Here is a 25000-nt window from a genome sequence, read left to right as displayed (position 1 = left end):
CCGGGTTCGATTCCCGGTCAGGGAAAGCTCTTTTGTCCTTCCAATTGTGGACTGCGAATTCAAGCTCTGCTGACAGCTGTGAGAAAGCCAGCTCCAAGCCAAAACATTGGTGGGAACATGAAAAAAACACCTCATTCGAGCCGGAGTTGAACCAGCGACCTAAGGATGGCCAACACTCCAACCTACAGTCCTCCGCTCTACCAGCTGAGCTATCGAAGGGGCTAAGGGCTAGTCAGAACCTAGACATATCAGGGTTCTGTAGCTCTACTGCTGGCCAAAAAGTCACTTCTGGTGCAGGAAGATTTGCTGGATTTTTGAGGAGGGAAGCAAAAAGGAGCATGCATTCCCATACCGGGAGTTGAACCCGGGCCGCCTGGGTGAAAACCAGGAATCCTAACCGCTAGACCATATGGGATCTGGACACTTTAAACTGGCCATGGGCTTCTGGCGCACTTTCCATACATGTGGTCAGCGTGGGCGCAGGACCTTGTAGTGGCCTGTTGCTTTAGTTCTGTGACTGTAACAATGTGATAATAATTTGGCAAAACAAGAATTATCCAAAGGACGGTTTTCTGAATTATATAGTGTTGTATGCATTCAGGGAATCTGTTTTTTCACTCAACCCGGGGGTTCAGTGTATTTGGGCAGATTCCTGTGATTGCAGAATTGATTCCTCAAACTGGTAATTAAGCTCTTGTCCAAGTGAAAATACTCGTGTCATCCATTTGAAAACACACACGGCAACCTTTATCTAGAGGAAAAACTGGAGTCAACCCCTGGCTGCGTACGAGAAAACCAGGAATCCTAACTGCTAGACCATATGGGAACTGGCCAGCTTTAACTGGCCACAAGCTTGTGGGCCACTTTCCATAAATGTGGCCAGTGTGGGCGCAGGGTTTTGTAGTGGCCTGTTGCTTTTGGTGTGTGACTGTAACAATGTGATAATAATTTGGCAATACAATAATCATCCGAAGGGACGGTTTACTGAAATATATAGTGTTGCATGCATTCAAGGGACATGTTTGTTGACTCACACATGGTTCAGTTTTTTGGCCAGAATCCTGTGATTGCTGAATTTATACCTCGAACTGGTAATTAAGGTCTTGTCCAGGTGAAAATACTTGTGTCATGCATCTGAAAACACACATGGCAACCGTTATCTAGAGGAAAAACTGCCTATCGTCGGTCTGTCAAGGTACAAAACTGACATGTTGTGAGGTTAATAATGAAAGTGAGACCAATTTTTAATATGCTGATTATTCGCTCGTTCAGTTTAATGCAGATTACAAATTATTCTCAATGTCCAGGTGGCAATTAGTGATAAGGCTTCAAAATGGCAAGCCTGTGACATCAAAACCACATGGCATTGCACCCTTCAAAGTAGTAAAGCGGTTACAGAGTAGCGATGAAATTGTTCATTCTAGAATCAACTGGCCCACCAGCCAGCATTTTGTGAGATGAATGGCAATACCAAAGCATGTCCGTGTCTCCCCTAGACATCGGAATGGGTGTGCAGAATGTGCCTTTTTTTGGAAAAAATAGAAGAATGCCTAGAGAGTTGCCTTTTCTTTTGGACTTTGGAGAAAAAAAACACAACAACAAAATAAGCCGGAGAAAAACAAGCACAGAGCGAGCCAGCCAGGAGTCGAACCTAGAATCTTCTGATCCGTAGTCAGACGCGTTATCCATTGCGCCACTGGCCCACCATTAGTAAAGACCCCCGATTGTTACAGACTTGTTGGTTTTCGATGTGACGGTGGCAAGCATTGATGTCTGCTCATTCTCACCTTGTTATCAGGAGAACAGACTACCAGCCCTCCAGCCCACCAGCCCAGCAGCCCACGAGCCCTCCAGCCCACCATCCCTCCCTGGTGGTCTAGTGGTTAGGATTCGGCGCTCTCACCGCCGCGGCCCGGGTTCGATTCCCGGTCAGGGAAAGCTCTTTTGTCTTCCAATTGTGGACTGCGAATTCAAGCTCTGCTGACAGCTGTGAGAAAGCCAGCTCCAAGCCAAAACATTGGTGGGAACATGAAAAAAACACCTCATTCGAGCCGGAGTTGAACCAGCGACCTAAGGATGGCCAACACTCCAACCTACAGTCCTCCGCTCTACCAGCTGAGCTATCGAAGGGGCTAAGGGCTAGTCAGAACCTCGACATATCAGGGTTCTGTAGCTCTACTGCTGGCCAAAAAGTCACTTCTGGTGCAGGAAGATTTGCTGGATTTTTGAGGAGGGAAGCAAAAAGGAGCATGCATTCCCATACCGGGAGTTGAACCCGGGCCGCCTGGGTGAAAACCAGGAATCCTAACCGCTAGACCATATGGGATCTGGACACTTTAAACTGGCCATGGGCTTCTGGCGCACTTTCCATACATGTGGTCAGCGTGGGCGCAGGACCTTGTAGTGGCCTGTTGCTTTAGTTCTGTGACTGTAACAATGTGATAATAATTTGGCAAAACAAGAATTATCCAAAAGGACGGTTTTCTGAATTATATAGTGTTGTATGCATTCAGGGAATCTGTTTTTTCACTCAACCCGGGGGTTCAGTGTATTTGGGCAGATTCCTGTGATTGCAGAATTGATTCCTCAAACTGGTAATTAAGCTCTTGTCCAAGTGAAAATACTCGTGTCATCCATTTGAAAACACACACGGCAACCTTTATCTAGAGGAAAAACTGGAGTCAACCCCTGGCTGCGTACGAGAAAACCAGGAATCCTAACTGCTAGACCATATGGGAACTGGCCAGCTTTAACTGGCCACAAGCTTGTGGGCCACTTTCCATAAATGTGGCCAGTGTGGGCGCAGGGTTTTGTAGTGGCCTGTTGCTTTTGGTGTGTGACTGTAACAATGTGATAATAATTTGGCAATACAAGAATCATCCGAAGGGACGGTTTACTGAAATATATAGTGTTGCATGCATTCAAGGGACATGTTTGTTGACTCACACATGGTTCAGTTTTTTGGCCAGAATCCTGTGATTGCTGAATTTATACCTCGAACTGGTAATTAAGGTCTTGTCCAGGTGAAAATACTTGTGTCATGCATCTGAAAACACACATGGCAACCGTTATCTAGAGGAAAAACTGCCTATCGTCGGTCTGTCAAGGTACAAAACTGACATGTTGTGAGGTTAATAATGAAAGTGAGACCAATTTTTAATATGCTGATTATTCGCTCGTTCAGTTTAATGCAGATTACAAATTATTCTCAATGTCCAGGTGGCAATTAGTGATAAGGCTTCAAAATGGCAAGCCTGTGACATCAAAACCACATGGCATTGCACCCTTCAAAGTAGTAAAGCGGTTACAGAGTAGCGATGAAATTGTTCATTCTAGAATCAACTGGCCCACCAGCCTGCATTTTGTGAGACGAATGGCAATACCAAAGCATGTCCGTGTCTCCCCTAGACATCGGAATGGGTGTGCAGAATGTGCCTTTTTTTGGAAAAAATAGAAGAATGCCTAGAGAGTTGCCTTTTGTTTTGGACTTTGGAGATAAAAAACACAACAACAAAATAAGCCGGAGAAAAACAAGCACAGAGCGAGCCAGCCAGGAGTCGAACCTAGAATCTTCTGATCCGTAGTCAGACGCGTTATCCATTGCGCCACTGGCCCACCAAAAGTAAAGACCCCCGATTGTTACAGACTTTGGTTTCGATGTGACGGTGGCAAGCATTGATGTCTGCTCATTCTCACCTTGTTATCAGGAGAACAGACTACCAGCCCTCCAGCCCACCAGCCACCAGCCCAGCAGCCCACGAGCCCTCCAGCCCACCATCCCTCCCTGGTGGTCTAGTGGTTAGGATTCGGCGCTCTCACCGCCGCGGCCCGGGTTCGATTCCCGGTCAGGGAAAGCTCTTTTGCCTTCCAATTGTGGACTGCGAATTCAAGCTCTGCTGACAGCTGTGAGAAAGCCAGCTCCAAGCCAAAACATTGGTGGGAACATGAAAAAAACACCTCATTCGAGCCGGAGTTGAACCAGCGACCTAAGGATGGCCAACACTCCAACCTACAGTCCTCCGCTCTACCAGCTGAGCTATCGAAGGGGCTAAGGGCTAGTCAGAACCTCGACATATCAGGGTTCTGTAGCTCTACTGCTGGCCAAAAAGTCACTTCTGGTGCAGGAAGATTTGCTGGATTTTTGAGGAGGGAAGCAAAAAGGAGCATGCATTCCCATACCGGGAGTTGAACCCGGGCCGCCTGGGTGAAAACCAGGAATCCTAACCGCTAGACCATATGGGATCTGGACACTTTAAACTGGCCATGGGCTTCTGGCGCACTTTCCATACATGTGGTCAGCGTGGGCGCAGGACCTTGTAGTGGCCTGTTGCTTTAGTTCTGTGACTGTAACAATGTGATAATAATTTGGCAAAACAAGAATTATCCAAAAGGACGGTTTTCTGAATTATATAGTGTTGTATGCATTCAGGGAATCTGTTTTTTCACTCAACCCGGGGGTTCAGTGTATTTGGGCAGATTCCTGTGATTGCAGAATTGATTCCTCAAACTGGTAATTAAGCTCTTGTCCAAGTGAAAATACTCGTGTCATCCATTTGAAAACACACACGGCAACCTTTATCTAGAGGAAAAACTGGAGTCAACCCCTGGCTGCGTACGAGAAAACCAGGAATCCTAACTGCTAGACCATATGGGAACTGGCCAGCTTTAACTGGCCACAAGCTTGTGGGCCACTTTCCATAAATGTGGCCAGTGTGGGCGCAGGGTTTTGTAGTGGCCTGTTGCTTTTGGTGTGTGACTGTAACAATGTGATAATAATTTGGCAATACAATAATCATCCGAAGGGACGGTTTACTGAAATATATAGTGTTGCATGCATTCAAGGGACATGTTTGTTGACTCACACAAGGTTCAGTTTTTTGGCCAGAATCCTGTGATTGCTGAATTTATACCTCGAACTGGTAATTAAGGTCTTGTCCAGGTGAAAATACTTGTGTCATGCATCTGAAAACACACATGGCAACCGTTATCTAGAGGAAAAACTGCCTATCGTCGGTCTGTCAAGGTACAAAACTGACATGTTGTGAGGTTAATAATGAAAGTGAGACCAATTTTTAATATGCTGATTATTCGCTCGTTCAGTTTAATGCAGATTACAAATTATTCTCAATGTCCAGGTGGCAATTAGTGATAAGGCTTCAAAATGGCAAGCCTGTGACATCAAAACCACATGGCATTGCACCCTTCAAAGTAGTAAAGCGGTTACAGAGTAGCAATGAAATTGTTCATTCTAGAATCAACTGGCCCACCAGCCTGCATTTTGTGAGACGAATGGCAATACCAAAGCATGTCCGTGTCTCCCCTAGACATCGGAATGGGTGTGCAGAATGTGCCTTTTTTTGGAAAAAATAGAAGAATGCCTAGAGAGTTGCCTTTTGTTTTGGACTTTGGAGATAAAAAACACAACAACAAAATAAGCCGGAGAAAAACAAGCACAGAGCGAGCCAGCCAGGAGTCGAACCTAGAATCTTCTGATCCGTAGTCAGACGCGTTATCCATTGCGCCACTGGCCCACCAAAAGTAAAGACCCCCGATTGTTACAGACTTGTTGGTTTTCGATGTGACGGTGGCAAGCATTGATGTCTGCTCATTCTCACCTTGTTATCAGGAGAACAGACTACCAGCCCTCCAGCCCTCCAGCCCACCAGCCCAGCAGCCCACGAGCCCTCCAGCCCACCATCCCTCCCTGGTGGTCTAGTGGTTAGGATTCGGCGCTCTCACCGCGCGGCCCGGGTTCGATTCCCGGTCAGGGAAAGCTCTTTTGCCTTCCAATTGTGGACTGTGAATTCAAGCTCTGCTGACAGCTGTGAGAAAGCCAGCTCCAAGCCAAAACATTGTTGGGAACATGAAAAAAACACCTCATTCGAGCCGGAGTTGAACCAGCGACCTAAGGATGGCCAACACTCCAACCTACAGTCCTCCGCTCTACCAGCTGAGCTATCGAAGGGGCTAAGGGCTAGTCAGAACCTAGACATATCAGGGTTCTGTAGCTCTACTGCTGGCCAAAAAGTCACTTCTGGTGCAGGAAGATTTGCTGGATTTTTGAGGAGGGAAGCAAAAAGGAGCATGCATTCCCATACCGGGAGTTGAACCCGGGCCGCCTGGGTGAAAACCAGGAATCCTAACCGCTAGACCATATGGGATCTGGACACTTTAAACTGGCCATGGGCTTCTGGCGCACTTTCCATACATGTGGTCAGCGTGGGCGCAGGACCTTGTAGTGGCCTGTTGCTTTTGGTGTGTGACTGTAACAATGTGATAATAATTTGGCAATACAAGAATCATCCGAAGGGACGGTTTACTGAAATATATAGTGTTGCATGCATTCAAGGGACATGTTTGTTGACTCACACATGGTTCAGTTTTTTGGCCAGAATCCTGTGATTGCTGAATTTATACCTCGAACTGGTAATTAAGGTCTTGTCCAGGTGAAAATACTTGTGTCATGCATCTGAAAACACATGGCAACCGTTATCTAGAGGAAAAACTGCCTATCGTCGGTCTGTCAAGGTACAAAACTGACATGTTGTGAGGTTAATAATGAAAGTGAGACCAATTTTTAATATGCTGATTATTCGCTCGTTCAGTTTAATGCAGATTACAAATTATTCTCAATGTCCAGGTGGCAATTAGTGATAAGGCTTCAAAATGGCAAGCCTGTGACATCAAAACCACATGGCATTGCACCCTTCAAAGTAGTAAAGCGGTTACAGAGTAGCGATGAAATTGTTCATTCTAGAATCAACTGGCCCACCAGCCAGCATTTTGTGAGATGAATGGCAATACCAAAGCATGTCCGTGTCTCCCCTAGACATCGGAATGGGTGTGCAGAATGTGCCTTTTTTTGGAAAAAATAGAAGAATGCCTAGAGAGTTGCCTTTTCTTTTGGACTTTGGAGAAAAAAAACACAACAACAAAATAAGCCAGGAGAACAGACTACCAGCCCTCCAGCCACCAGCCCAGCAGCCCACCAGCCCAGCAGCCCACGAGCCCTCCAGCCCACCATCCCTCCCTGGTGGTCTAGTGGTTAGGATTCGGCGCTCTCACCGCCGCGGCCCGGGTTCGATTCCCGGTCAGGGAAAGCTCTTTTGCCTTCCAATTGTGGACTGCGAATTCAAGCTCTGCTGACAGCTGTGAGAAAGCCAGCTCCAAGCCAAAACATTGTTGGGAACATGAAAAAAACACCTCATTCGAGCCGGAGTTGAACCAGCGACCTAAGGATGGCCAACACTCCAACCTACAGTCCTCCGCTCTACCAGCTGAGCTATCGAAGGGGCTAAGGGCTAGTCAGAACCTAGACATATCAGGGTTCTGTAGCTCTACTGCTGGCCAAAAAGTCACTTCTGGTGCAGGAAGATTTGCTGGATTTTTGAGGAGGGAAGCAAAAAGGAGCATGCATTCCCATACCGGGAGTTGAACCCGGGCCGCCTGGGTGAAAACCAGGAATCCTAACCGCTAGACCATATGGGATCTGGACACTTTAAACTGGCCATGGGCTTCTGGCGCACTTTCCATACATGTGGTCAGCGTGGGCGCAGGACCTTGTAGTGGCCTGTTGCTTTTGGTGTGTGACTGTAACAATGTGATAATAATTTGGCAATACAAGAATCATCCGAAGGGACGGTTTACTGAAATATATAGTGTTGTATGCATTCAGGGAATCTGTTTTTTCACTCAACCCGGGGGTTCAGTGTATTTGGGCAGATTCCTGTGATTGCAGAATTGATTCCTCAAACTGGTAATTAAGCTCTTGTCCAAGTGAAAATACTCGTGTCATCCATTTGAAAACACACACGGCAACCTTTATCTAGAGGAAAAACTGGAGTCAACCCCTGGCTGCGTACGAGAAAACCAGGAATCCTAACTGCTAGACCATATGGGAACTGGCCAGCTTTAACTGGCCACAAGCTTGTGGGCCACTTTCCATAAATGTGGCCAGTGTGGGCGCAGGGTTTTGAAGTGGCCTGTTGCTTTTGGTGTGTGACTGTAACAATGTGATAATAATTTGGCAATACAATAATCATCCGAAGGGACGGTTTACTGAAATATATAGTGTTGCATGCATTCAAGGGACATGTTTGTTGACTCACACATGGTTCAGTTTTTTGGCCAGAATCCTGTGATTGCTGAATTTATACCTCGAACTGGTAATTAAGGTCTTGTCCAGGTGAAAATACTTGTGTCATGCATCTGAAAACACATGGCAACCGTTATCTAGAGGAAAAACTGCCTATCGTCGGTCTGTCAAGGTACAAAACTGACATGTTGTGAGGTTAATAATGAAAGTGAGACCAATTTTTAATATGCTGATTATTCGCTCGTTCAGTTTAATGCAGATTACAAATTATTCTCAATGTCCAGGTGGCAATTAGTGATAAGGCTTCAAATGGCAAGCCTGTGACATCAAAACCACATGGCATTGCACCCTTCAAAGTAGTAAAGCGGTTACAGAGTAGCGATGAAATTGTTCATTCTAGAATCAACTGGCCCACCAGCCAGCATTTTGTGAGATGAATGGCAATACCAAAGCATGTCCGTGTCTCCCCTAGACATCGGAATGGGTGTGCAGAATGTGCCTTTTTTTGGAAAAAATAGAAGAATGCCTAGAGAGTTGCCTTTTCTTTTGGACTTTGGAGAAAAAAAACACAACAACAAAATAAGCCGGAGAAAAACAAGCACAGAGCGAGCCAGCCAGGAGTCGAACCTAGAATCTTCTGATCCGTAGTCAGACGCGTTATCCATTGCGCCACTGGCCCACCATTAGTAAAGACCCCCGATTGTTACAGACTTGTTGGTTTTCGATGTGACGGTGGCAAGCATTGATGTCTGCTCATTCTCACCTTGTTATCAGGAGAACAGACTACCAGCCCTCCAGCCCACCAGCCCAGCAGCCCACGAGCCCTCCAGCCCACCATCCCTCCCTGGTGGTCTAGTGGTTAGGATTCGGCGCTCTCACCGCCGCGGCCCGGGTTCGATTCCCGGTCAGGGAAAGCGCTTTTGTCTTCCAATTGTGGACTGCGAATTCAAGCTCTGCTGACAGCTGTGAGAAAGCCAGCTCCAAGCCAAAACATTGGTGGGAACATGAAAAAAACACCTCATTCGAGCCGGAGTTGAACCAGCGACCTAAGGATGGCCAACACTCCAACCTACAGTCCTCCGCTCTACCAGCTGAGCTATCGAAGGGGCTAAGGGCTAGTCAGAACCTAGACATATCAGGGTTCTGTAGCTCTACTGCTGGCCAAAAAGTCACTTCTGGTGCAGGAAGATTTGCTGGATTTTTGAGGAGGGAAGCAAAAAGGAGCATGCATTCCCATACCGGGAGTTGAACCTGGGCCGCCTGGGTGAAAACCAGGAATCCTAACCGCTAGACCATATGGGATCTGGACACTTTAAACTGGCCATGGGCTTCTTGCGCACTTTCCATACATGTGGTCAGCGTGGGCGCAGGACCTTGTAGTGGCCTGTTGCTTTAGTTCTGTGACTGTAACAATGTGATAATAATTTGGCAAAACAAGAATTATCCAAAAGGACGGTTTTCTGAATTATATAGTGTTGTATGCATTCAGGGAATCTGTTTTTTCACTCAACCCGGGGGTTCAGTGTATTTGGGCAGATTCCTGTGATTGCAGAATTGATTCCTCAAACTGGTAATTAAGCTCTTGTCCAAGTGAAAATACTCGTGTCATCCATTTGAAAACACACACGGCAACCTTTATCTAGAGGAAAAACTGGAGTCAACCCCTGGCTGCGTACGAGAAAACCAGGAATCCTAACTGCTAGACCATATGGGAACTGGCCAGCTTTAACTGGCCACAAGCTTGTGGGCCACTTTCCATAAATGTGGCCAGTGTGGGCGCAGGGTTTTGTAGTGGCCTGTTGCTTTTGGTGTGTGACTGTAACAATGTGATAATAATTTGGCAATACAATAATCATCCGAAGGGACGGTTTACTGAAATATATAGTGTTGCATGCATTCAAGGGACATGTTTGTTGACTCACACAAGGTTCAGTTTTTTGGCCAGAATCCTGTGATTGCTGAATTTATACCTCGAACTGGTAATTAAGGTCTTGTCCAGGTGAAAATACTTGTGTCATGCATCTGAAAACACACATGGCAACCGTTATCTAGAGGAAAAACTGCCTATCGTCGGTCTGTCAAGGTACAAAACTGACATGTTGTGAGGTTAATAATGAAAGTGAGACCAATTTTTAATATGCTGATTATTCGCTCGTTCAGTTTAATGCAGATTACAAATTATTCTCAATGTCCAGGTGGCAATTAGTGATAAGGCTTCAAAATGGCAAGCCTGTGACATCAAAACCACATGGCATTGCACCCTTCAAAGTAGTAAAGCGGTTACAGAGTAGCGATGAAATTGTTCATTCTAGAATCAACTGGCCCACCAGCCAGCATTTTGTGAGATGAATGGCAATACCAAAGCATGTCCGTGTCTCCCCTAGACATCGGAATGGGTGTGCAGAATGTGCCTTTTTTTGGAAAAAATAGAAGAATGCCTAGAGAGTTGCCTTTTCTTTTGGACTTTGGAGAAAAAAACACAACAACAAAATAAGCCGGAGAAAAACAAGCACAGAGCGAGCCAGCCAGGAGTCGAACCTAGAATCTTCTGATCCGTAGTCAGACGCGTTATCCATTGCGCCACTGGCCCACCATTAGTAAAGACCCCCGATTGTTACAGACTTGTTGGTTTTCGATGTGACGGTGGCAAGCATTGATGTCTGCTCATTCTCACCTTGTTATCAGGAGAACAGACTACCAGCCCTCCAGCCCACCAGCCCAGCAGCCCACGAGCCCTCCAGCCCACCATCCCTCCCTGGTGGTCTAGTGGTTAGGATTCGGCGCTCTCACCGCCGCGGCCCGGGTTCGATTCCCGGTCAGGGAAAGCTCTTTTGTCTTCCAATTGTGGACTGCGAATTCAAGCTCTGCTGACAGCTGTGAGAAAGCCAGCTCCAAGCCAAAACATTGGTGGGAACATGAAAAAAACACCTCATTCGAGCCGGAGTTGAACCAGCGACCTAAGGATGGCCAACACTCCAACCTACAGTCCTCCGCTCTACCAGCTGAGCTATCGAAGGGGCTAAGGGCTAGTCAGAACCTAGACATATCAGGGTTCTGTAGCTCTACTGCTGGCCAAAAAGTCACTTCTGGTGCAGGAAGATTTGCTGGATTTTTGAGGAGGGAAGCAAAAAGGAGCATGCATTCCCATACCGGGAGTTGAACCCGGGCCGCCTGGGTGAAAACCAGGAATCCTAACCGCTAGACCATATGGGATCTGGACACTTTAAACTGGCCATGGGCTTCTGGCGCACTTTCCATACATGTGGTCAGCGTGGGCGCAGGACCTTGTAGTGGCCTGTTGCTTTAGTTCTGTGACTGTAACAATGTGATAATAATTTGGCAAAACAAGAATTATCCAAAAGGACGATTTTCTGAATTATATAGTGTTGTATGCATTCAGGGAATCTGTTTTTTCACTCAACCCGGGGGTTCAGTGTATTTGGGCAGATTCCTGTGATTGCAGAATTGATTCCTCAAACTGGTAATTAAGCTCTTGTCCAAGTGAAAATACTCGTGTCATCCATTTGAAAACACACACGGCAACCTTTATCTAGAGGAAAAACTGGAGTCAACCCCTGGCTGCGTACGAGAAAACCAGGAATCCTAACTGCTAGACCATATGGGAACTGGCCAGCTTTAACTGGCCACAAGCTTGTGGGCCACTTTCCATAAATGTGGCCAGTGTGGGCGCAGGGTTTTGTAGTGGCCTGTTGCTTTTGGTGTGTGACTGTAACAATGTGATAATAATTTGGCAATACAATAATCATCCGAAGGGACGGTTTACTGAAATATATAGTGTTGCATGCATTCAAGGGACATGTTTGTTGACTCACACAAGGTTCAGTTTTTTGGCCAGAATCCTGTGATTGCTGAATTTATACCTCGAACTGGTAATTAAGGTCTTGTCCAGGTGAAAATACTTGTGTCATGCATCTGAAAACACACATGGCAACCGTTATCTAGAGGAAAAACTGCCTATCGTCGGTCTGTCAAGGTACAAAACTGACATGTTGTGAGGTTAATAATGAAAGTGAGACCAATTTTTAATATGCTGATTATTCGCTCGTTCAGTTTAATGCAGATTACAAATTATTCTCAATGTCCAGGTGGCAATTAGTGATAAGGCTTCAAAATGGCAAGCCTGTGACATCAAAACCACATGGCATTGCACCCTTCAAAGTAGTAAAGCGGTTACAGAGTAGCAATGAAATTGTTCATTCTAGAATCAACTGGCCCACCAGCCTGCATTTTGTGAGACGAATGGCAATACCAAAGCATGTCCGTGTCTCCGCTAGACATCGGAATGGGTGTGCAGAATGTGCCTTTTTTTGGAAAAAATAGAAGAATGCCTAGAGAGTTGCCTTTTGTTTTGGACTTTGGAGATAAAAAACACAACAACAAAATAAGCCGGAGAAAAACAAGCACAGAGCGAGCCAGCCAGGAGTCGAACCTAGAATCTTCTGATCCGTAGTCAGACGCGTTATCCATTGCGCCACTGGCCCACCAATTAGTAAAGACCCCCGATTGTTACAGACTTGGTTTCGATGTGACGGTGGCAAGCATTGATGTCTGCTCATTCTCACCTTGTTATCAGGAGAACAGACTACCAGCCCTCCAGCCCAGCAGCCCAGCAGCCCACGAGCCCTCCAGCCCACCATCCCTCCCTGGTGGTCTAGTGGTTAGGATTCGGCGCTCTCACCGCCGCGGCCCGGGTTCGATTCCCGGTCAGGGAAAGCTCTTTTGCCTTCCAATTGTGGACTGCGAATTCAAGCTCTGCTGACAGCTGTGAGAAAGCCAGCTCCAAGCCAAAACATTGTTGGGAACATGAAAAAAAACACCTCATTCGAGCCGGAGTTGAACCAGCGACCTAAGGATGGCCAACACTCCAACCTACAGTCCTCCGCTCTACCAGCTGAGCTATCGAAGGGGCTAAGGGCTAGTCAGAACCTAGACATATCAGGGTTCTGTAGCTCTACTGCTGGCCAAAAAGTCACTTCTGGTGCAGGAAGATTTGCTGGATTTTTGAGGAGGGAAGCAAAAAGGAGCATGCATTCCCATACCGGGAGTTGAACCCGGGCCGCCTGGGTGAAAACCAGGAATCCTAACCGCTAGACCATATGGGATCTGGACACTTTAAACTGGCCATGGGCTTCTGGCGCACTTTCCATACATGTGGTCAGCGTGGGCGCAGGACCTTGTAGTGGCCTGTTGCTTTTGGTGTGTGACTGTAACAATGTGATAATAATTTGGCAATACAAGAATCATCCGAAAGGACGGTTTACTGAAATATATAGTGTTGTATGCATTCAGGGAATCTGTTTTTTCACTCAACCCGGGGGTTCAGTGTATTTGGGCAGATTCCTGTGATTGCAGAATTGATTCCTCAAACTGGTAATTAAGCTCTTGTCCAAGTGAAAATACTCGTGTCATCCATTTGAAAACACACACGGCAACCTTTATCTAGAGGAAAAACTGGAGTCAACCCCTGGCTGCGTACGAGAAAACCAGGAATCCTAACTGCTAGACCATATGGGAACTGGCCAGCTTTAACTGGCCACAAGCTTGTGGGCCACTTTCCATAAATGTGGCCAGTGTGGGCGCAGGGTTTTGTAGTGGCCTGTTGCTTTTGGTGTGTGACTGTAACAATGTGATAATAATTTGGCAATACAATAATCATCCGAAGGGACGGTTTACTGAAATATATAGTGTTGCATGCATTCAAGGGACATGTTTGTTGACTCACACAAGGTTCAGTTTTTTGGCCAGAATCCTGTGATTGCTGAATTTATACCTCGAACTGGTAATTAAGGTCTTGTCCAGGTGAAAATACTTGTGTCATGCATCTGAAAACACACATGGCAACCGTTATCTAGAGGAAAAACTGCCTATCGTCGGTCTGTCAAGGTACAAAACTGACATGTTGTGAGGTTAATAATGAAAGTGAGACCAATTTTTAATATGCTGATTATTCGCTCGTTCAGTTTAATGCAGATTACAAATTATTCTCAATGTCCAGGTGGCAATTAGTGATAAGGCTTCAAAATGGCAAGCCTGTGACATCAAAACCACATGGCATTGCACCCTTCAAAGTAGTAAAGCGGTTACAGAGTAGCAATGAAATTGTTCATTCTAGAATCAACTGGCCCACCAGCCTGCATTTTGTGAGACGAATGGCAATACCAAAGCATGTCCGTGTCTCCCCTAGACATCGGAATGGGTGTGCAGAATGTGCCTTTTTTTGGAAAAAATAGAAGAATGCCTAGAGAGTTGCCTTTTGTTTTGGACTTTGGAGATAAAAAACACAACAACAAAATAAGCCGGAGAAAAACAAGCACAGAGCGAGCCAGCCAGGAGTCGAACCTAGAATCTTCTGATCCGTAGTCAGACGCGTTATCCATTGCGCCACTGGCCCACCAAAAGTAAAGACCCCCGATTGTTACAGACTTGTTGGTTTTCGATGTGACGGTGGCAAGCATTGATGTCTGCTCATTCTCACCTTGTTATCAGGAGAACAGACTACCAGCCCTCCAGCCCTCCAGCCCACCAGCCCAGCAGCCCACGAGCCCTCCAGCCCACCATCCCTCCCTGGTGGTCTAGTGGTTAGGATTCGGCGCTCTCACCGCCGCGGCCCGGGTTCGATTCCCGGTCAGGGAAAGCTCTTTTGCCTTCCAATTGTGGACTGCGAATTCAAGCTCTGCTGACAGCTGTGAGAAAGCCAGCTCCAAGCCAAAACATTGTTGGGAACATGAAAAAAACACCTCATTCGAGCCGGAGTTGAACCAGCGACCTAAGGATGGCCAACACTCCAACCTACAGTCCTCCGCTCTACCAGCTGAGCTATCGAAGGGGCTAAGGGCTAGTCAGAACCTAGACATATCAGGGTTCTGTAGCTCTACTGCTGGCCAAAAAGTCACTTCTGGTGCAGGAAGATTTGCTGGATTTTTGAGGAGGGAAGCAAAAAGGAGCATGCATTCCCATACCGGGAGTTGAACCCGGGCCGCCTGGGTGAAAACCAGGAATCCTAACCGCTAGACCATATGGGATCTGGACACTTTAAACTGGCCATGGGCTTCTGGCGCACTTTCCATACATGTGGTCAGCGTGGGCGCAGGACCTTGTAGTGGCCTGTTGCTTTTGGTGTGTGACTGTAACAATGTGATAATAATTTGGCAATACAAGAATCATCCGAAGGGACGGTTTACTGAAATATATAGTGTTGCATGCATTCAAGGGACATGTTTGTTGACTCACACATGGTTCAGTTTTTTGGCCAGAATCCTGTGATTGCTGAATTTATACCTCGAACTGGTAATTAAGGTCTTGTCCAGGGGAAAATACTTGTGTCATGCATCTGAAAACACACATGGCAACCGTTATCTAGAGGAAAAACTGCCTATCGTCGGTCTGTCAAGGTACAAAACTGACATGTTGTGAGGTTAATAATGAAAGTGAGACCAATTTTTAATATGCTGATTATTCGCTCGTTCAGTTTAATGCAGATTACAAATTATTCTCAATGTCCAGGTGGCAATTAGTGATAAGGCTTCAAAATGGCAAGCCTGTGACATCAAAACCACATGGCATTGCACCCTTCAAAGTAGTAAAGCGGTTACAGAGTAGCAATGAAATTGTTCATTCTAGAATCAACTGGCCCACCAGCCTGCATTTTGTGAGACGAATGGCAATACCAAAGCATGTCCGTGTCTCCCCTAGACATCGGAATGGGTGTGCAGAATGTGCCTTTTTTTGGAAAAAATAGAAGAATGCCTAGAGAGTTGCCTTTTGTTTTGGACTTTGGAGATAAAAAACACAACAACAAAATAAGCCGGAGAAAAACAAGCACAGAGCGAGCCAGCCAGGAGTCGAACCTAGAATCTTCTGATCCGTAGTCAGACGCGTTATCCATTGCGCCACTGGCCCACCAAAAGTAAATACCCCCGATTGTTACAGACTTGTTGGTTTTCGATGTGACGGTGGCAAGCATTGATGTCTGCTCATTCTCACCTTGTTATCAGGAGAACAGACTACCAGCCCTCCAGCCCTCCAGCCCACCAGCCCAGCAGCCCACGAGCCCTCCAGCCCACCATCCCTCCCTGGTGGTCTAGTGGTTAGGATTCGGCGCTCTCACCGCCGCGGCCCGGGTTCGATTCCCGGTCAGGGAAAGCTCTTTTGCCTTCCAATTGTGGACTGCGAATTCAAGCTCTGCTGACAGCTGTGAGAAAGCCAGCTCCAAGCCAAAACATTGTTGGGAACATGAAAAAAACACCTCATTCGAGCCGGAGTTGAACCAGCGACCTAAGGATGGCCAACACTCCAACCTACAGTCCTCCGCTCTACCAGCTGAGCTATCGAAGGGGCTAAGGGATAGTCAGAACCTAGACATATCAGGGTTCTGTAGCTCTACTGCTGGCCAAAAAGTCACTTCTGGTGCAGGAAGATTTGCTGGATTTTTGAGGAGGGAAGCAAAAAGGAGCATGCATTCCCATACCGGGAGTTGAACCCGGGCCGCCTGGGTGAAAACCAGGAATCCTAACCGCTAGACCATATGGGATTTGGACACTTTAAACTGGCCATGGGCTTCTGGCGCACTTTCCATACATGTGGTCAGCGTGGGCGAAGGACCTTGTAGTGGCCTGTTGCTTTAGTTCTGTGACTGTAACAATGTGATAATAATTTGGCAAAACAAGAATTATGCAAAAGGACGGTTTTCTGAATTATATAGTGTTGTATGCATTCAGGGAATCTGTTTTTTCACTCAACCCGGGGGTTCAGTGTATTTGGGCAGATTCCTGTGATTGCAGAATTGATTCCTCAAACTGGTAATTAAGCTCTTGTCCAAGTGAAAATACTCGTGTCATCCATTTGAAAACACACACGGCAACCTTTATCTAGAGGAAAAACTGGAGTCAACCCCTGGCTGCGTACAAGAAAACCAGGAATCCTAACTGCTAGACCATATGGGAACTGGCCAGCTTTAACTGGCCACAAGCTTGTGGGCCACTTTCCATAAATGTGGCCAGTGTGGGCGCAGGGTTTTGTAGTGGCCTGTTGCTTTTGGTGTGTGACTGTAACAATGTGATAATAATTTGGCAATACAAGAATCATCCGAAGGGACGGTTTACTGAAATATATAGTGTTGCATGCATTCAAGGGACATGTTTGTTGACTCACACATGGTTCAGTTTTTTGGCCAGAATCCTGTGATTGCTGAATTTATACCTCGAACTGGTAATTAAGGTCTTGTCCAGGTGAAAATACTTGTGTCATGCATCTGAAAACACACATGGCAACCGTTATCTAGAGGAAAAACTGCCTATCGTCGGTCTGTCAAGGTACAAAACTGACATGTTGTGAGGTTAATAATGAAAGTGAGACCAATTTTTAATATGCTGATTATTCGCTCGTTCAGTTTAATGCAGATTACAAATTATTCTCAATGTCCAGGTGGCAATTAGTGATAAGGCTTCAAAATGGCAAGCCTGTGACATCAAAACCACATGGCATTGCACCCTTCAAAGTAGTAAAGCGGTTACAGAGTAGCGATGAAATTGTTCATTCTAGAATCAACTGGCCCACCAGCCTGCATTTTGTGAGACGAATGGCAATACCAAAGCATGTCCGTGTCTCCCCTAGACATCGGAATGGGTGTGCAGAATGTGCCTTTTTTTGGAAAAAATAGAAGAATGCCTAGAGAGTTGCCTTTTCTTTTGGACTTTGGAGAAAAAAAACACAACAACAAAATAAGCCGGAGAAAAACAAGCACAGAGCGAGCCAGCCAGGAGTCGAACCTAGAATCTTCTGATCCGTAGTCAGACGCGTTATCCATTGCGCCACTGGCCCACCAAAAGTAAAGACCCCCGATTGTTACAGACTTGTTGGTTTTCGATGTGACGGTGGCAAGCATTGATGTCTGCTCATTCTCACCTTGTTATCAGGAGAACAGACTACCAGCCCTCCAGCCTCCAGCCCTCCAGCCCCAGCCCCAGCCCAGCAGCCCACGAGCCCTCCAGCCCACCATCCCTCCCTGGTGGTCTAGTGGTTAGGATTCGGCGCTCTCACCGCCGCGGCCCGGGTTCGATTCCCGGTCAGGGAAAGCTCTTTTGCCTTCCAATTGTGGACTGCGAATTCAAGCTCTGCTGACAGCTGTGAGAAAGCCAGCTCCAAGCCAAAACATTGGTGGGAACATGAAAAAAACACCTCCTTCGAGCCGGAGTTGAACCAGCGACCTAAGGATGGCCAACACTCCAACCTACAGTCCTCCGCTCTACCAGCTGAGCTATCGAAGGGGCTAAGGGCTAGTCAGAACCTCGACATATCAGGGTTCTGTAGCTCTACTGCTGGCCAAAAAGTCACTTCTGGTGCAGGAAGATTTGCTGGATTTTTGAGGAGGGAAGCAAAAAGGAGCATGCATTCCCATACCGGGAGTTGAACCCGGGCCGCCTGGGTGAAAACCAGGAATCCTAACCGCTAGACCATATGGGATTTGGACACTTTAAACTGGCCATGGGCTTCTGGCGCACTTTCCATACATGTGGTCAGCGTGGGCGCAGGACCTTGTAGTGGCCTGTTGCTTTAGTTCTGTGACTGTAACAATGTGATAATAATTTGGCAAAACAAGAATTATCCAAAAGGACGGTTTTCTGAATTATATAGTGTTGTATGCATTCAGGGAATCTGTTTTTTCACTCAACCCGGGGGTTCAGTGTATTTGGGCAGATTCCTGTGATTGCAGAATTGATTCCTCAAACTGGTAATTAAGCTCTTGTCCAAGTGAAAATACTCGTGTCATCCATTTGAAAACACACACGGCAACCTTTATCTAGAGGAAAAACTGGAGTCAACCCCTGGCTGCGTACGAGAAAACCAGGAATCCTAACTGCTAGACCATATGGGAACTGGCCAGCTTTAACTGGCCACAAGCTTGTGGGCCACTTTCCATAAATGTGGCCAGTGTGGGCGCAGGGTTTTGTAGTGGCCTGTTGCTTTTGGTGTGTGACTGTAACAATGTGATAATAATTTGGCAATACAAGAATCATCCGAAGGGACGGTTTACTGAAATATATAGTGTTGCATGCATTCAAGGGACATGTTTGTTGACTCACACATGGTTCAGTTTTTTGGCCAGAATCCTGTGATTGCTGAATTTATACCTCGAACTGGTAATTAAGGTCTTGTCCAGGTGAAAATACTTGTGTCATGCATCTGAAAACACACATGGCAACCGTTATCTAGAGGAAAAACTGCCTATCGTCGGTCTGTCAAGGTACAAAACTGACATGTTGTGAGGTTAATAATGAAAGTGAGACCAATTTTTAATATGCTGATTATTCGCTCGTTCAGTTTAATGCAGATTACAAATTATTCTCAATGTCCAGGTGGCAATTAGTGATAAGGCTTCAAAATGGCAAGCCTGTGACATCAAAACCACATGGCATTGCACCCTTCAAAGTAGTAAAGCGGTTACAGAGTAGCGATGAAATTGTTCATTCTAGAATCAACTGGCCCACCAGCCAGCATTTTGTGAGATGAATGGCAATACCAAAGCATGTCCGTGTCTCCCCTAGACATCGGAATGGGTGTGCAGAATGTGCCTTTTTTTGGAAAAAATAGAAGAATGCCTAGAGAGTTGCCTTTTCTTTTGGACTTTGGAGAAAAAAAACACAACAACAAAATAAGCCGGAGAAAAACAAGCACAGAGCGAGCCAGCCAGGAGTCGAACCTAGAATCTTCTGATCCGTAGTCAGACGCGTTATCCATTGCGCCACTGGCCCACCATTAGTAAAGACCCCCGATTGTTACAGACTTGTTGGTTTTCGATGTGACGGTGGCAAGCATTGATGTCTGCTCATTCTCACCTTGTTATCAGGAGAACAGACTACCAGCCCTCCAGCCCACCAGCCCACCAGCCCTCCAGCCCCACCAGCCCACGAGCCCTCCAGCCCACCATCCTCCCTGGTGGTCTAGTGGTTAGGATTCGGCGCTCTCACCGCCGCGGCCCGGGTTCGATTCCCGGTCAGGGAAAGCTCTTTTGCCTTCCAATTGTGGACTGCGAATTCAAGCTCTGCTGACAGCTGTGAGAAAGCCAGCTCCAAGCCAAAACATTGGTGGGAACATGAAAAAAACACCTCCTTCGAGCCGGAGTTGAACCAGCGACCTAAGGATGGCCAACACTCCAACCTACAGTCCTCCGCTCTACCAGCTGAGCTATCGAAGGGGCTAAGGGCTAGTCAGAACCTCGACATATCAGGGTTCTGTAGCTCTACTGCTGGCCAAAAAGTCACTTCTGGTGCAGGAAGATTTGCTGGATTTTGAGGAGGGAAGCAAAAAGGAGCATGCATTCCCATACCGGGAGTTGAACCCGGGCCGCCTGGGTGAAAACCAGGAATCCTAACCGCTAGACCATATGGGATTTGGACACTTTAAACTGGCCATGGGCTTCTGGCGCACTTTCCATACATGTGGTCAGCGTGGGCGCAGGACCTTGTAGTGGCCTGTTGCTTTAGTTCTGTGACTGTAACAATGTGATAATAATTTGGCAAAACAAGAATTATCCAAAAGGACGGTTTTCTGAATTATATAGTGTTGTATGCATTCAGGGAATCTGTTTTTTCACTCAACCCGGGGGTTCAGTGTATTTGGGCAGATTCCTGTGATTGCAGAATTGATTCCTCAAACTGGTAATTAAGCTCTTGTCCAAGTGAAAATACTCGTGTCATCCATTTGAAAACACACACGGCAACCTTTATCTAGAGGAAAAACTGGAGTCAACCCCTGGCTGCGTACGAGAAAACCAGGAATCCTAACTGCTAGACCATATGGGAACTGGCCAGCTTTAACTGGCCACAAGCTTGTGGGCCACTTTCCATAAATGTGGCCAGTGTGGGCGCAGGGTTTTGTAGTGGCCTGTTGCTTTTGGTGTGTGACTGTAACAATGTGATAATAATTTGGCAATACAAGAATCATCCGAAGGGACGGTTTACTGAAATATATAGTGTTGCATGCATTCAAGGGACATGTTTGTTGACTCACACATGGTTCAGTTTTTTGGCCAGAATCCTGTGATTGCTGAATTTATACCTCGAACTGGTAATTAAGGTCTTGTCCAGGTGAAAATACTTGTGTCATGCATCTGAAAACACACATGGCAACCGTTATCTAGAGGAAAAACTGCCTATCGTCGGTCTGTCAAGGTACAAAACTGACATGTTGTGAGGTTAATAATGAAAGTGAGACCAATTTTTAATAATGCTGATTATTCGCTCGTTCAGTTTAATGCAGATTACAAATTATTCTCAATGTCCAGGTGGCAATTAGTGATAAGGCTTCAAAATGGCAAGCCTGTGACATCAAAACCACATGGCATTGCACCCTTCAAAGTAGTAAAGCGGTTACAGAGTAGCGATGAAATTGTTCATTCTAGAATCAACTGGCCCACCAGCCTGCATTTTGTGAGACGAATGGCAATACCAAAGCATGTCCGTGTCTCCCCTAGACATCGGAATGGGTGTGCAGAATGTGCCTTTTTTTGGAAAAAATAGAAGAATGCCTAGAGAGTTGCCTTTTCTTTTGGACTTTGGAGAAAAAAAACACAACAACAAAATAAGCCGGAGAAAAACAAGCACAGAGCGAGCCAGCCAGGAGTCGAACCTAGAATCTTCTGATCCGTAGTCAGATGCGTTATCCATTGCGCCACTGGCCCACCAAAAGTAAAGACCCCCGATTGTTACAGACTTGTTGGTTTTCGATGTGACGGTGGCAAGCATTGATGTCTGCTCATTCTCACCTTGTTATCAGGAGAACAGACTACCAGCCCTCCAGCCCTCCAGCCCTCCAGCCCACCAGCCCACCAGCCCAGCAGCCCACGAGCCCTCCAGCCCACCATCCCTCCCTGGTGGTCTAGTGGTTAGGATTCGGCGCTCTCACCGCCGCGGCCCGGGTTCGATTCCCGGTCAGGGAAAGCTCTTTTGCCTTCCAATTGTGGACTGCGAATTCAAGCTCTGCTGACAGCTGTGAGAAAGCCAGCTCCAAGCCAAAACATTGGTGGGAACATGAAAAAAACACCTCCTTCGAGCCGGAGTTGAACCAGCGACCTAAGGATGGCCAACACTCCAACCTACAGTCCTCCGCTCTACCAGCTGAGCTATCGAAGGGGCTAAGGGCTAGTCAGAACCTCGACATATCAGGGTTCTGTAGCTCTACTGCTGGCCAAAAAGTCACTTCTGGTGCAGGAAGATTTGCTGGATTTTTGAGGAGGGAAGCAAAAAGGAGCATGCATTCCCATACCGGGAGTTGAACCCGGGCCGCCTGGGTGAAAACCAGGAATCCTAACCGCTAGACCATATGGGATTTGGACACTTTAAACTGGCCATGGGCTTCTGGCGCACTTTCCATACATGTGGTCAGCGTGGGCGCAGGACCTTGTAGTGGCCTGTTGCTTTAGTTCTGTGACTGTAACAATGTGATAATAATTTGGCAAAACAAGAATTATCCAAAAGGACGGTTTCTGAATTATATAGTGTTGTATGCATTCAGGGAATCTGTTTTTTCACTCAACCCGGGGGTTCAGTGTATTTGGGCAGATTCCTGTGATTGCAGAATTGATTCCTCAAACTGGTAATTAAGCTCTTGTCCAAGTGAAAATACTCGTGTCATCCATTTGAAAACACACACGGCAACCTTTATCTAGAGGAAAAACTGGAGTCAACCCCTGGCTGCGTACGAGAAAACCAGGAATCCTAACTGCTAGACCATATGGGAACTGGCCAGCTTTAACTGGCCACAAGCTTGTGGGCCACTTTCCATAAATGTGGCCAGTGTGGGCGCAGGGTTTTGTAGTGGCCTGTTGCTTTTGGTGTGTGACTGTAACAATGTGATAATAATTTGGCAATACAAGAATCATCCGAAGGGACGGTTTACTGAAATATATAGTGTTGCATGCATTCAAGGGACATGTTTGTTGACTCACACATGGTTCAGTTTTTTGGCCAGAATCCTGTGATTGCTGAATTTATACCTCGAACTGGTAATTAAGGTCTTGTCCAGGTGAAAATACTTGTGTCATGCATCTGAAAACACACATGGCAACCGTTATCTAGAGGAAAAACTGCCTATCGTCGGTCTGTCAAGGTACAAAACTGACATGTTGTGAGGTTAATAATGAAAGTGAGACCAATTTTTAATATGCTGATTATTCGCTCGTTCAGTTTAATGCAGATTACAAATTATTCTCAATGTCCAGGTGGCAATTAGTGATAAGGCTTCAAAATGGCAAGCCTGTGACATCAAAACCACATGGCATTGCACCCTTCAAAGTAGTAAAGCGGTTACAGAGTAGCGATGAAATTGTTCATTCTAGAATCAACTGGCCCACCAGCCAGCATTTTGTGAGATGAATGGCAATACCAAAGCATGTCCGTGTCTCCCCTAGACATCGGAATGGGTGTGCAGAATGTGCCTTTTTTTGGAAAAAATAGAAGAATGCCTAGAGAGTTGCCTTTTCTTTTGGACTTTGGAGAAAAAAAAACACAACAACAAAATAAGCCGGAGAAAAAACAAGCACAGAGCGAGCCAGCCAGGAGTCGAACCTAGAATCTTCTGATCCGTAGTCAGACGCGTTATCCATTGCGCCACTGGCCCACCATTAGTAAAGACCCCCGATTGTTACAGACTTGTTGGTTTTCGATGTGACGGTGGCAAGCATTGATGTCTGCTCATTCTCACCTTGTTATCAGGAGAACAGACTACCAGCCCTCCAGCCCACCAGCCCACCAGCCCACCAGCCCACGAGCCCTCCAGCCCTCCTGCCCACCAGCCCACGAGCCCTCCAGCCCACCATCCATCCCTGGTGGTCTAGTGGTTAGGATTCGGCGCTCTCACCGCCGCGGCCCGGGTTCGATTCCCGGTCAGGGAAAGCTCTTTTGCCTTCCAATTGTGGACTGCGAATTCAAGCTCTGCTGACAGCTGTGAGAAAAGCCAGCTCCAAGCCAAAACATTGGTGGGAACATGAAAAAACACCTCCTTCGAGCCGGAGTTGAACCAGCGACCTAAGGGATGGCCAACACTCCAACCTACAGTCCTCCGCTCTACCAGCTGAGCTATCGAAGGGCTAAGGGCTAGTCAGAACCTCGACATATCAGGGTTCTGTAGCTCTACTGCTGGCCAAAAAGTCAAAAAAAAAAAAACCAGGAATCCTAACGCGCTAGACCATATGGGATCTGGACACTTTAAACTGGCCATGGGCTTCTGGCGCACTTTCCATACATGTGGTCAGCGTGGGCGCGCAGGACCTTGTAGTGGCCTGTTGCTTAGTTCGTTGACTGTAACAATGTGATAATAATTTGGCAAAACAAGAATTATCCAAAAGGACGGTTTTTCTGAATTATATAGTGTTGTATGCATTCAGGGAATCTGTTTTTTCACTCAACCCGGGGTTCAGTGTATTTGGGCAGATTCCTGTGATTGCAGAATTGATTCCTCAAACTGGGTAATTAAGCTCTTGTCCAAGTGAAAATACTCGTGTCATCCATTTGAAAACACACACGGCAACCTTTATCTAGAGGAAAAACTGGAGTCAACCCCTGGCTGCGTACAAGAAAACCAGGAATCCTAACTGCTAGACCATATGGGAACTGGCCAGCTTTAACTGGCCACAAGCTTGTGGGCCACTTTCCATAAATGTGGCCAGTGTGGGCGCAGGGTTTTGTAGTGGCCTGTTGCTTTTGGTGTGTGACTGTAACAATGTGATAATAATTTGGCAATACAAGAATCATCCGAAGGGACGGTTTACTGAAATATATAGTGTTGCATGCATTCAAGGGACATGTTTGTTGACTCACACAGGTTCAGTTTTTTGGCCAGAATCCTGTGATTGCTGAATTTATACCTCGAACTGGTAATTAAGGTCTT

At 46.5% G+C, this 25000-nt stretch overlaps 42 non-coding genes across 42 annotated transcripts in view; 14 read left to right on the top strand and 28 right to left on the bottom strand.

Moving 5' to 3' along the window:
- Positions 1-25, top strand: part of trnae-cuc (transfer RNA glutamic acid (anticodon CUC)) — a 72-nt gene extending 47 nt beyond the window's left edge. The window contains exon 1 of the tRNA in view: positions 1-25. This exon is cut by the window's left edge and continues 47 nt beyond it. This is a non-coding gene — a tRNA (tRNA-Glu).
- A 318-nt stretch (positions 26-343) lies between these two features.
- trnae-uuc (transfer RNA glutamic acid (anticodon UUC)) lies at positions 344-415 on the bottom strand. The gene has a single exon. It is a non-coding gene; the product is annotated as a tRNA-Glu (tRNA).
- A 1215-nt stretch (positions 416-1630) lies between these two features.
- On the bottom strand, positions 1631-1703 carry trnar-acg (transfer RNA arginine (anticodon ACG)). Its single transcript has one exon. It is a non-coding gene; the product is annotated as a tRNA-Arg (tRNA).
- A 162-nt stretch (positions 1704-1865) lies between these two features.
- trnae-cuc (transfer RNA glutamic acid (anticodon CUC)) lies at positions 1866-1937 on the top strand. Its single transcript has one exon. It is a non-coding gene; the product is annotated as a tRNA-Glu (tRNA).
- Positions 1938-2254: 317 nt separating this feature from the next.
- On the bottom strand, positions 2255-2326 carry trnae-uuc (transfer RNA glutamic acid (anticodon UUC)). The gene has a single exon. It is a non-coding gene; the product is annotated as a tRNA-Glu (tRNA).
- A 1216-nt stretch (positions 2327-3542) lies between these two features.
- Positions 3543-3615, bottom strand: trnar-acg (transfer RNA arginine (anticodon ACG)). The gene has a single exon. It is a non-coding gene; the product is annotated as a tRNA-Arg (tRNA).
- A 166-nt stretch (positions 3616-3781) lies between these two features.
- trnae-cuc (transfer RNA glutamic acid (anticodon CUC)) lies at positions 3782-3853 on the top strand. The gene has a single exon. It is a non-coding gene; the product is annotated as a tRNA-Glu (tRNA).
- Positions 3854-4170: 317 nt separating this feature from the next.
- On the bottom strand, positions 4171-4242 carry trnae-uuc (transfer RNA glutamic acid (anticodon UUC)). The gene has a single exon. It is a non-coding gene; the product is annotated as a tRNA-Glu (tRNA).
- Positions 4243-5458: 1216 nt separating this feature from the next.
- Positions 5459-5531, bottom strand: trnar-acg (transfer RNA arginine (anticodon ACG)). The gene has a single exon. It is a non-coding gene; the product is annotated as a tRNA-Arg (tRNA).
- A 170-nt stretch (positions 5532-5701) lies between these two features.
- On the top strand, positions 5702-5772 carry trnae-cuc (transfer RNA glutamic acid (anticodon CUC)). The gene has a single exon. It is a non-coding gene; the product is annotated as a tRNA-Glu (tRNA).
- Positions 5773-6089: 317 nt separating this feature from the next.
- Positions 6090-6161, bottom strand: trnae-uuc (transfer RNA glutamic acid (anticodon UUC)). The gene has a single exon. It is a non-coding gene; the product is annotated as a tRNA-Glu (tRNA).
- Positions 6162-7027: 866 nt separating this feature from the next.
- On the top strand, positions 7028-7099 carry trnae-cuc (transfer RNA glutamic acid (anticodon CUC)). Its single transcript has one exon. It is a non-coding gene; the product is annotated as a tRNA-Glu (tRNA).
- A 317-nt stretch (positions 7100-7416) lies between these two features.
- Positions 7417-7488, bottom strand: trnae-uuc (transfer RNA glutamic acid (anticodon UUC)). Its single transcript has one exon. It is a non-coding gene; the product is annotated as a tRNA-Glu (tRNA).
- Positions 7489-8701: 1213 nt separating this feature from the next.
- trnar-acg (transfer RNA arginine (anticodon ACG)) lies at positions 8702-8774 on the bottom strand. Its single transcript has one exon. It is a non-coding gene; the product is annotated as a tRNA-Arg (tRNA).
- A 162-nt stretch (positions 8775-8936) lies between these two features.
- Positions 8937-9008, top strand: trnae-cuc (transfer RNA glutamic acid (anticodon CUC)). The gene has a single exon. It is a non-coding gene; the product is annotated as a tRNA-Glu (tRNA).
- Positions 9009-9325: 317 nt separating this feature from the next.
- On the bottom strand, positions 9326-9397 carry trnae-uuc (transfer RNA glutamic acid (anticodon UUC)). The gene has a single exon. It is a non-coding gene; the product is annotated as a tRNA-Glu (tRNA).
- A 1215-nt stretch (positions 9398-10612) lies between these two features.
- Positions 10613-10685, bottom strand: trnar-acg (transfer RNA arginine (anticodon ACG)). Its single transcript has one exon. It is a non-coding gene; the product is annotated as a tRNA-Arg (tRNA).
- Positions 10686-10847: 162 nt separating this feature from the next.
- trnae-cuc (transfer RNA glutamic acid (anticodon CUC)) lies at positions 10848-10919 on the top strand. Its single transcript has one exon. It is a non-coding gene; the product is annotated as a tRNA-Glu (tRNA).
- Positions 10920-11236: 317 nt separating this feature from the next.
- Positions 11237-11308, bottom strand: trnae-uuc (transfer RNA glutamic acid (anticodon UUC)). Its single transcript has one exon. It is a non-coding gene; the product is annotated as a tRNA-Glu (tRNA).
- Positions 11309-12524: 1216 nt separating this feature from the next.
- Positions 12525-12597, bottom strand: trnar-acg (transfer RNA arginine (anticodon ACG)). Its single transcript has one exon. It is a non-coding gene; the product is annotated as a tRNA-Arg (tRNA).
- Positions 12598-12756: 159 nt separating this feature from the next.
- Positions 12757-12828, top strand: trnae-cuc (transfer RNA glutamic acid (anticodon CUC)). The gene has a single exon. It is a non-coding gene; the product is annotated as a tRNA-Glu (tRNA).
- A 318-nt stretch (positions 12829-13146) lies between these two features.
- trnae-uuc (transfer RNA glutamic acid (anticodon UUC)) lies at positions 13147-13218 on the bottom strand. Its single transcript has one exon. It is a non-coding gene; the product is annotated as a tRNA-Glu (tRNA).
- A 1216-nt stretch (positions 13219-14434) lies between these two features.
- trnar-acg (transfer RNA arginine (anticodon ACG)) lies at positions 14435-14507 on the bottom strand. Its single transcript has one exon. It is a non-coding gene; the product is annotated as a tRNA-Arg (tRNA).
- Positions 14508-14677: 170 nt separating this feature from the next.
- trnae-cuc (transfer RNA glutamic acid (anticodon CUC)) lies at positions 14678-14749 on the top strand. Its single transcript has one exon. It is a non-coding gene; the product is annotated as a tRNA-Glu (tRNA).
- A 317-nt stretch (positions 14750-15066) lies between these two features.
- trnae-uuc (transfer RNA glutamic acid (anticodon UUC)) lies at positions 15067-15138 on the bottom strand. Its single transcript has one exon. It is a non-coding gene; the product is annotated as a tRNA-Glu (tRNA).
- Positions 15139-15942: 804 nt separating this feature from the next.
- trnar-acg (transfer RNA arginine (anticodon ACG)) lies at positions 15943-16015 on the bottom strand. Its single transcript has one exon. It is a non-coding gene; the product is annotated as a tRNA-Arg (tRNA).
- A 170-nt stretch (positions 16016-16185) lies between these two features.
- Positions 16186-16257, top strand: trnae-cuc (transfer RNA glutamic acid (anticodon CUC)). The gene has a single exon. It is a non-coding gene; the product is annotated as a tRNA-Glu (tRNA).
- Positions 16258-16574: 317 nt separating this feature from the next.
- trnae-uuc (transfer RNA glutamic acid (anticodon UUC)) lies at positions 16575-16646 on the bottom strand. The gene has a single exon. It is a non-coding gene; the product is annotated as a tRNA-Glu (tRNA).
- A 1216-nt stretch (positions 16647-17862) lies between these two features.
- trnar-acg (transfer RNA arginine (anticodon ACG)) lies at positions 17863-17935 on the bottom strand. Its single transcript has one exon. It is a non-coding gene; the product is annotated as a tRNA-Arg (tRNA).
- A 181-nt stretch (positions 17936-18116) lies between these two features.
- Positions 18117-18188, top strand: trnae-cuc (transfer RNA glutamic acid (anticodon CUC)). Its single transcript has one exon. It is a non-coding gene; the product is annotated as a tRNA-Glu (tRNA).
- Positions 18189-18293: 105 nt separating this feature from the next.
- trnay-gua (transfer RNA tyrosine (anticodon GUA)) lies at positions 18294-18381 on the bottom strand. Its single transcript is given in 2 exon segments — positions 18294-18329; positions 18345-18381. It is a non-coding gene; the product is annotated as a tRNA-Tyr (tRNA).
- Positions 18382-18505: 124 nt separating this feature from the next.
- Positions 18506-18577, bottom strand: trnae-uuc (transfer RNA glutamic acid (anticodon UUC)). Its single transcript has one exon. It is a non-coding gene; the product is annotated as a tRNA-Glu (tRNA).
- Positions 18578-19793: 1216 nt separating this feature from the next.
- On the bottom strand, positions 19794-19866 carry trnar-acg (transfer RNA arginine (anticodon ACG)). Its single transcript has one exon. It is a non-coding gene; the product is annotated as a tRNA-Arg (tRNA).
- A 178-nt stretch (positions 19867-20044) lies between these two features.
- trnae-cuc (transfer RNA glutamic acid (anticodon CUC)) lies at positions 20045-20116 on the top strand. Its single transcript has one exon. It is a non-coding gene; the product is annotated as a tRNA-Glu (tRNA).
- A 105-nt stretch (positions 20117-20221) lies between these two features.
- On the bottom strand, positions 20222-20309 carry trnay-gua (transfer RNA tyrosine (anticodon GUA)). Its single transcript is given in 2 exon segments — positions 20222-20257; positions 20273-20309. It is a non-coding gene; the product is annotated as a tRNA-Tyr (tRNA).
- Positions 20310-20432: 123 nt separating this feature from the next.
- Positions 20433-20504, bottom strand: trnae-uuc (transfer RNA glutamic acid (anticodon UUC)). The gene has a single exon. It is a non-coding gene; the product is annotated as a tRNA-Glu (tRNA).
- Positions 20505-21721: 1217 nt separating this feature from the next.
- trnar-acg (transfer RNA arginine (anticodon ACG)) lies at positions 21722-21794 on the bottom strand. Its single transcript has one exon. It is a non-coding gene; the product is annotated as a tRNA-Arg (tRNA).
- A 186-nt stretch (positions 21795-21980) lies between these two features.
- On the top strand, positions 21981-22052 carry trnae-cuc (transfer RNA glutamic acid (anticodon CUC)). The gene has a single exon. It is a non-coding gene; the product is annotated as a tRNA-Glu (tRNA).
- A 105-nt stretch (positions 22053-22157) lies between these two features.
- Positions 22158-22245, bottom strand: trnay-gua (transfer RNA tyrosine (anticodon GUA)). The gene is given in 2 exon segments: positions 22158-22193; positions 22209-22245. It is a non-coding gene; the product is annotated as a tRNA-Tyr (tRNA).
- A 124-nt stretch (positions 22246-22369) lies between these two features.
- Positions 22370-22441, bottom strand: trnae-uuc (transfer RNA glutamic acid (anticodon UUC)). The gene has a single exon. It is a non-coding gene; the product is annotated as a tRNA-Glu (tRNA).
- Positions 22442-23658: 1217 nt separating this feature from the next.
- trnar-acg (transfer RNA arginine (anticodon ACG)) lies at positions 23659-23731 on the bottom strand. Its single transcript has one exon. It is a non-coding gene; the product is annotated as a tRNA-Arg (tRNA).
- Positions 23732-23933: 202 nt separating this feature from the next.
- On the top strand, positions 23934-24005 carry trnae-cuc (transfer RNA glutamic acid (anticodon CUC)). Its single transcript has one exon. It is a non-coding gene; the product is annotated as a tRNA-Glu (tRNA).
- Positions 24006-25000: the final 995 nt, after the last annotated feature.

This window comes from Carassius auratus, unplaced genomic scaffold (assembly GCF_003368295.1).
Source record: "Carassius auratus strain Wakin unplaced genomic scaffold, ASM336829v1 scaf_tig00035106, whole genome shotgun sequence".
Taxonomy (NCBI): domain Eukaryota; kingdom Metazoa; phylum Chordata; class Actinopteri; order Cypriniformes; family Cyprinidae; genus Carassius; species Carassius auratus.
The sequence above is the reverse complement of the archived record's forward strand: the minus strand, read 5'-3'. Positions and strand labels throughout refer to the sequence as shown.